Source organism: Pseudophryne corroboree, chromosome 1, assembly GCF_028390025.1.
Source record: "Pseudophryne corroboree isolate aPseCor3 chromosome 1, aPseCor3.hap2, whole genome shotgun sequence".
NCBI classification, from domain to species: domain Eukaryota; kingdom Metazoa; phylum Chordata; class Amphibia; order Anura; family Myobatrachidae; genus Pseudophryne; species Pseudophryne corroboree.
This window is the reverse complement of record NC_086444.1, coordinates 1,114,821,312-1,114,828,507: the sequence shown is the minus strand read 5'-3', so window position 1 is coordinate 1,114,828,507 and position 7,196 is coordinate 1,114,821,312. Positions and strand designations below refer to the sequence as shown.

Below are 7,196 nucleotides of genomic sequence, written 5' to 3'. Positions count from 1 at the left end.
AACCGCGTACCATTTTCGCCAATTTTGAGGCATTTTTCACCAATACCTTTTCACTTACAAAAAGAGGGGAAAAGACATCGGCAAAAATGGCTCTAAAATGGACGAAAACGGTTCATAATTGAATATTTAGGGGGGCGAATTCATTAACTCCGAAACGATCAGAGCTAATTGTATATTTGGCCCGCACTATTGTATTATGGCTGCTGCCTGCTCTCTCTCTCTCTCTATATGTATTTTTTTATATTAAAATCTAAACATATATTTTGTACATTGCAGGTATTGGCACCTGGTGAGGACCTTCTGTCGCTGTCCGAATGGACCAATTGGAGGAAAGTAATAGTGAGTTATTTTTTTGTTTTGTTTACTGCAGTTTCCCACTGTCTGTCACCGACACTCTCTCCCCAGGGCCACCCCCTGCCCATCTCCGTTGCTGTTCTCCAGCATCACCCTCAGCCATCACCCACTATCAATCCCCAGCGTCACCCTGTAATTCTACCAGTGTCACCCCTGCCCATCTCCCACTGCCTCTCCCCAGCGCGGTTACCCTCTACCTCACCCGAGTGTCACCCACTGCCCATCTCCCACTACCTCTCCCCAGCGCGGTTACCCTCTACCTCACCCGAGTGTCACCCACTGCCCATCTCCCACTACCTCTCCCCAGCGCGGTTACCCTCTACCTCACCCCAGTGTCACCCACTGCCCATCTCCCACTACCTCTCCCCAGCGCGGTTACCCTCTACCTCACCCGAGTGTCACCCACTGCCCATCTCCCACTACCTCTCCCCAGCGCGGTTACCTTCTACCTCACCCCAGTGTCACCCACTGCCCATCTCCTACTACCTCTCCCCAGCGCGGTTACCCTCTACCTCACCCCAGTGTCACCCACTGCCTTTTCCCAACATCACCATCTCCCTCTCCTCAGTGTCACCCTCTACCACTGCCTCTCCCCAGCACCACCCTCTATCCATCCCCAGTGTCATCCACTGCCTCTCCCCAGTGCAGTTATCCTCTACCTCACCCCAGTGTCACCGACTGCCCATCTCCCACTGCCCTTTCCCAACATCACCGTTTCCCTACCCTCAGTGTCACCCTCTACCACTGCCTCTTCATGGCCGTTATGCTTTATGTCTCCCCAGTGTCACCCTCTGCCCATTTTTTGTTGCCTTTCCCTACCGCCCTTTAAAATATGAATTATATTATTTCTTATATTACAATTTCTTATTATGTAGAATTCCTACATTAATTATAATATAAACATATATTTTGTACTTTGTAGGTATTGGCGAAGGTGAGGACCTACTCTCAATTTCCGATTGGATAAATTGGAATCAAGTAATAGTGAGGTAAGCTTACTTTTTTTATGTTTTTTTTTTGTTTAATGCGGTTTCGCGCTGCCTTTCACCCACATTCTCTCCCCAGTGTGACCGCCTGCCCATCTTACGCTGCCTTTCCCTAACATCATCCTCAGCGTCACCCACAGCCAGAGCCGGCGCAATCCACTCAGCAAGGTCTGCAAAGCAGGGAGGCGCCAGGATGGAGAGGCGCTGTCCCCGCTCTGCTGCCTTGCTGATGCGCCGTGTTGCTTCTGGCTGCCGCAGCACCTGTCACACTGTGACAGGCAGCGGTGCCGCAAGTGTGAACAGAAGCTCTGCTGTCACTGTGACAGCGTGAGCTCCTAGTGTGAGTCAGCTCCCCCTCCCTCTCCTCCTTGCTCCTCCCCGCTGCCCATGTCAGTGGAAGACAGGCAGCAGCGTCGCCTCCCCCAACTCCTCTCTTCCCTCCCCTATGTCACTGAAAACACCCCCCTTCGGGGCGGGTCTTCGGCAGGTCTTCGGCACCGCCCCCCTCTCTCCCCTTCCATCAGTTATTACGGAGTCAAATAGGAGACACCACAGGAAGTCACATGATATACATGTGACTGTGTGTACACTGTCTGGAGGAGCAAGCAGTCGTGAGGAGAGGAGGAGCAGCCAGCCAGTGTGACAGCCTGCAGCACTAGCCACCAGCTACAGAGGAGCTGACACTCAGGTAAAGTCTGCTGCTGACAAACAAAGGGAGGGAAGGGGAGGGGAGGGGGATGTTGTATCCTAGTCATGTGTCAGAGGAGGGAGGGGGGTAGTTGTATCCTAGTCATGTGTCAGAGGAGGGAGGGTGGGGGGGGGGTAGTTGTATCCTAGCCATGCGTCTGGGGAGGGGGATGGGTAGTTGCATCCTATTCATTTGTCATGTGTCTGGGGAGGAGGGGTAGTTGCATCCTATTCATGTGTCTGGGGAGGGGGGGTAGTTGCATCCTATTCATTTGTCATGTGACTGGGGAGGGGGGTAGTATTATATTCATGTATGCATGTTGCGGGGAGGGGGGTAGTATTATATTCATGTGTGCATGTTGCGGGGAGGGGGGTAGTATTATATTCATGTGTGCATGTTGTGGGGAGGGGGGTAGTATTATATTCATGTGTGCATGTTGCGGGGAGGGGGGTAGTATTATATTCATGTGTGCATGTTGCGGGGAGGGGGGTAGTATTATATTCATGTGTGCATGTTGTGGGGAGGGGGGTAGTATTATATTCATGTGTGCATGTTGTGGGGAGGGGGGCAGTATCATATTTGTGTGTGCCAGGGAGGAACGGGGTAGTATCAAATTCATGTGTGTTGGGGAAGTGGGGTGTCATATTAATTTGTGCTGGGGTGTGGCAAATAAAGTGTGTGGTGGGGGAGGGGGCAGAAGTGGCATAGTAACAGTATGTTGCGGGCTAGGTTTTCTGCTTTGAAAACCCAGCGGTGCGAGGAAAGAAAAAGGGAAATGTTCATCTGCTTTGGCGCTCTGCTGTCATCTGTTCCGCACTGCTGCGCTCTCTGACCGCTGGGCCAGCACCAGCATGTGTAGTGTGTGTGGATCAAGAGGGTGCAGTGTAGTGGCAGTGTCATGTGTGGGGTTCAGGGTAGTGGTGGTAGTGTCGTGTGTGTGTGGAGAGGGGTGCAGGGTAGCAGCGGTAGTGTAATGTAGTGTGTGTGTGGAGAGGGGTGCAGGGTAGCAGCGGTAGTGTAATGTAGTGTGTGTGTGGAGAGGGGTGCAGGGTAGCAGCGGTAGTGTAATGTAGTGTGTGTGGGGAGAGGTGTGCAGGGTAGCAGCGGTAGTGTAATGTAGTGTGTGTGTGGAGAGGGGTGCAGGGTAGCAGCGGTAGTGTAATGTAGTGTGTGTGTGGAGAGGGGTGCAGGGTAGCAGCGGTAGTGTAATGTAGTGTGTGTGGGGAGAGGTGTGCAGGGTAGCAGCGGTGGTGTGTGTGTGGAGAGGGGTGCAGGGTAGCAGCGGTAGTGTAATGTAGTGTGTGTGGGGAGAGGTGTGCAGGGTAGCAGCGGTAGTGTAATGTAGTGTGTGTGTGTGGAAAGGGGTGCAGGGTAGCAGCGGTAGTGTAATGTAGTGTGTGTGTGGAGAGGGGTGCAGGGTAGCAGCGGTAGTGTAATGTAGTGTGTGTGGGGAGAGGTGTGCAGGGTAGCAGCGGTAGTGTAATGTAGTGTGTGTGTGGAGAGGGGTGCAGGGTAGCAGCGGTAGTGTAATGTAGTGTGTGTGGGGAGAGGGGTGCAGGGTAGCAGCGGTAGTGTAATGTAGTGTGTGTGGGGAGAGGTGTGCAGGGTAGCAGCGGTAGTGTAATGTAGTGTGTGCGGGGAGAGGGGTGCAGTGTAGCAGCTGTAGTGTAGTGTGTGGGGAGGGAGGTTCAGGGTATTGGCTGCAGTGTATTGTGCATGGAGGAGGAGGTATAGTATGTACCTGTCCTGTGCCCGACAGGTCCCTGGAAAATTGCTCTGTGATGCTGAAGAAGAAGAAGAGAACTGCAGGAGAGGCAGTGCTGCGGAAGGTGAGTAATTAAAGACTAAATAAGCTAATTAGAAAATTCAAATTGCTTAATTAGTCATTAGGAGGGTTACCACAGCAGTTCATAACAATTCCGACCATTTTTCCTAAAGATATAGATTTTTAGGAAAAACTGGCTTGAAGGCATTCCTGATTGTATGGGATGTCCCACAGCAGTTAGACATGAAACGTATAGAGTTTGGACATGGTAGAACTCTCCCAATAGTTACTGTGTATACTTTACACACCATACACACTTAATGGCCCTACACATTTAACGAGCTGCCCGATGGCGGATACGGCCAATGGGAGATCCGGTGGCGGCGGGGCGGGGGGAGTGAGGTTTCTTCATTTAACCCCCGTCACCCGGCTCCATAGCACAGCAGGCAAATATGGACGAGATCATCCATATTGGCCTGCATGTACAGCCGACGGGGCACCAGCGATGAACGAGCGCGGGGCCACACATCCTTCATCGCTGGTGCCTCCACATTGAAAGATATGAACGGTATCTCGTTAATTAATGAACAAGATCGTTCATATCTTTTACTTATGTCGCCCAGTGTGTAGGGCCCAATATACTATCATCTTCTCCCAACTGCTTTCAATGGTTCTGCCGTCCCACTGCTTATTTAGTTACGATGACTGCTTATGCCGCAATGTTTGTAAACCTTGCCATGTCCTGCAATGATTTGTAATGTAATCACTTTTTTCTTGTTCTGTTTATGCTGTTCCTGTTTATTAACTTTGTAAGGTAGTGCAAACCCTTTGTTGTGCCATACAAGTAAATGATGATAATAGTAAAGGATATGGAATTATTTGTAGCTATTGAGCAATGTTTTCAGGAGTTATATGGCCCCAGTAGCTGACGCCACCTTTAGATAGCAATAGTTATTGTAGCTTGTGGGCTACATTTCACAAAATTTACCTGGCGAGGGATTTGTAGGATCTGCTGCTTCCCTCCTCCTGCTCCAAATTTGTCTCTTTGTAGTGGATGGGAAATGAGAAGCTCTGACGTTTTGTCCCAGGCAAGTAGACGGATTTAACTAGCGGTTGCAGTACGCCCTGTAAAATCTGCCACCTGCAGGTGGACGTGCGGTGAGGTAAATTGCTCAGGTGGCACTATCTAGTACCAGAGCCAGATTTACACAATATATCAGCCCTAGGGTTCATGTGGGCATTATACACAGGTGCAGCAGTATATACTGCTTGAATCTGGTGGGTTTTGATCAGAGATGTGCGGAAAAGATAGGCAGGGGCGGCACTTTCGTACCTTTCATAGACTTTTTACTTCAGAGTTTTGACTATAAAAATTATTAGAATAATACAAAAAGATATTTCTTATATCTTTTTTGTATTTTTCATATACGTTATATAGTCAAAACTTTGTCTTATATGTTAGTATGACTGGAAAGGCTCTGCCCTCCTGCCTCACCTCTCTACACGTCACTGCCTCCCCATCACCTATCTCTCCTGTCACCCAGTGATTCTCACCATTCCCCTGTCACCTCTCTCTCCTGTCACCCACTGACTCTCACCCTCTCCCTGTCATCCTCTCCCCCCCCCCCCCCCTCCCCTGTAGTAAGCCTTAAAAAAAAAGTGATTAAGTGGAGACGGATAAATAGTGACAAAGTATCAGCTAACCAGCTCCTACCTGTCATTTTTCAAACACATCCTGTAACATGTCAGTTAGGAGCTGATTGGCTGGTATTTTATCCATCTTCACATTATCACCTTTTAAGCTCTACTAAATTTGGGCCAATGACTATGATGCGGCAGTAGTAGGGCGCAAAATTTATAGTTTGCAGGAGGGCGCCGAACACCCTAGCACCGACCCTGCTGCCAATCATAAAATATATTGACAATCGGAAGCAAATCTTGTCCCTCACCACATAAGTTACCCTAAGGATGACCTATAAAGACAATTTACATAATTTAATATTTCTTTCTACATTATTCAATAAGAAAGTATTGGCCTAGGGGTGCCGTGCAAAAAATTCTGATACTCTAGGGTGCCGTGATTCAAAAAAGTTTGGAAACCACTGCTCTATGCTATCCCTCAAAATTCCTTCCAATATTTTACCCACTATAGAGGTTAAACTAACTGGTCTATAGTACCCAGGATGATTTTTAGAACCCTTTTTAAATAATGGCACTACCTCAGCTATACGCCAATCCAGGGCCGGTGCTAGGGTGTTCGGCGCCCCCCTGCAAACTATAAATTTGCGCCCTCCCATATTCCTTTGGCGCGTGCCGGGAAAAGGGGTGTGGTCTCACAAGTAAGGGGCATAGCCACACAATAGTACCCCCATTCAAAATTACGCCACAATGTAGCACAATCTTATTCATCTTATACGTAATGCCCCACCCGTAGTAGTAGCGTCCTTATATGTAATGCCCCCAGTAGTAGTAGCATCCTTATACATAATGCCCCCCAGTAGTAGTAGCATCCTTATGCATAATGCCCCCCAGTAGTAGTAGCATCCTTATGGATAATGCCCCCCCAGTAGTAGTAGCGTCCTTATGCATAATGCCCCCAGTAGTAGTAGCATCCTTATACATAATGCCCCCCCAGTAGTAGTAGCATCCTTATGCATAATGCCCCCCCAGTAGTAGTAGCGTCCTTATGCATAATGCCCCCAGTAGTAGTAGCATCCTTATACATAATGCCCCCCCAGTAGTAGTAGCGTCCTTATACGTAGTGCACCCCCCAGTAGTAGAAGCGTCCTTATACGTAATTCCCCCTAGTAGTAGTAGCGTCCTTATACGTAATGCACCCCCAGTAGTAGTAGCATCCTTATGCGTAATGCCCCCTCAGTAGTAGCGCCGTCCTTATACATAATGCACCCCCAGTAGTAGTAGCGTCCTTATACGTAGTGCACCCCCAGTAGTAGTAGCGTCCTTATACGTAGTGCACCCCCAGTAGTAGTAGCATCCTTATACGTAGTGCACCCCCAGTAGTAGAAGCATCCTTATACGTAATTCCCCCTAGTAGTAGTAGCGTCCTTATACGTAATGCCCCCTCCAGTAGTAGTAGCGTCCTTATACGTAATGCCCCCTCAGTAGTAGTAGCATCCTTATACATAATGCCCCCCCCAGTAGTAGTAGCGTCCTTAAACGTAGTGCACCCCCAGTAGTAGTAGCGTCCTTATACGTAGTGCACCCCCAGTAGTAGTAGCGTCCTTATACGTAGTGCACCCCCAGTAGTAGAAGCATCCTTATACGTAATTCCCCCTAGTAGTAGTAGCGTCCTTATACGTAATGCCCCCTCCAGTTGTAGTAGCGTCCTTATACGTAGTGCACCCCCAGTAGTAGAAGCGTCCATATGCATAATTCCGCCCTA

General features: G+C 49.2%; 1 long non-coding RNA gene across 1 annotated transcript; it reads left to right on the top strand.

Annotated features, from left to right (window-relative positions):
• Positions 1–274: 274 nt before the first annotated feature.
• On the top strand, positions 275–4,096 carry LOC134995903 (uncharacterized). The gene is made up of 3 exons (XR_010198663.1): positions 275–339; positions 1,277–1,343; positions 3,788–4,096. It is a non-coding gene; the product is annotated as an uncharacterized LOC134995903 (long non-coding RNA).
• Positions 4,097–7,196: the final 3,100 nt, after the last annotated feature.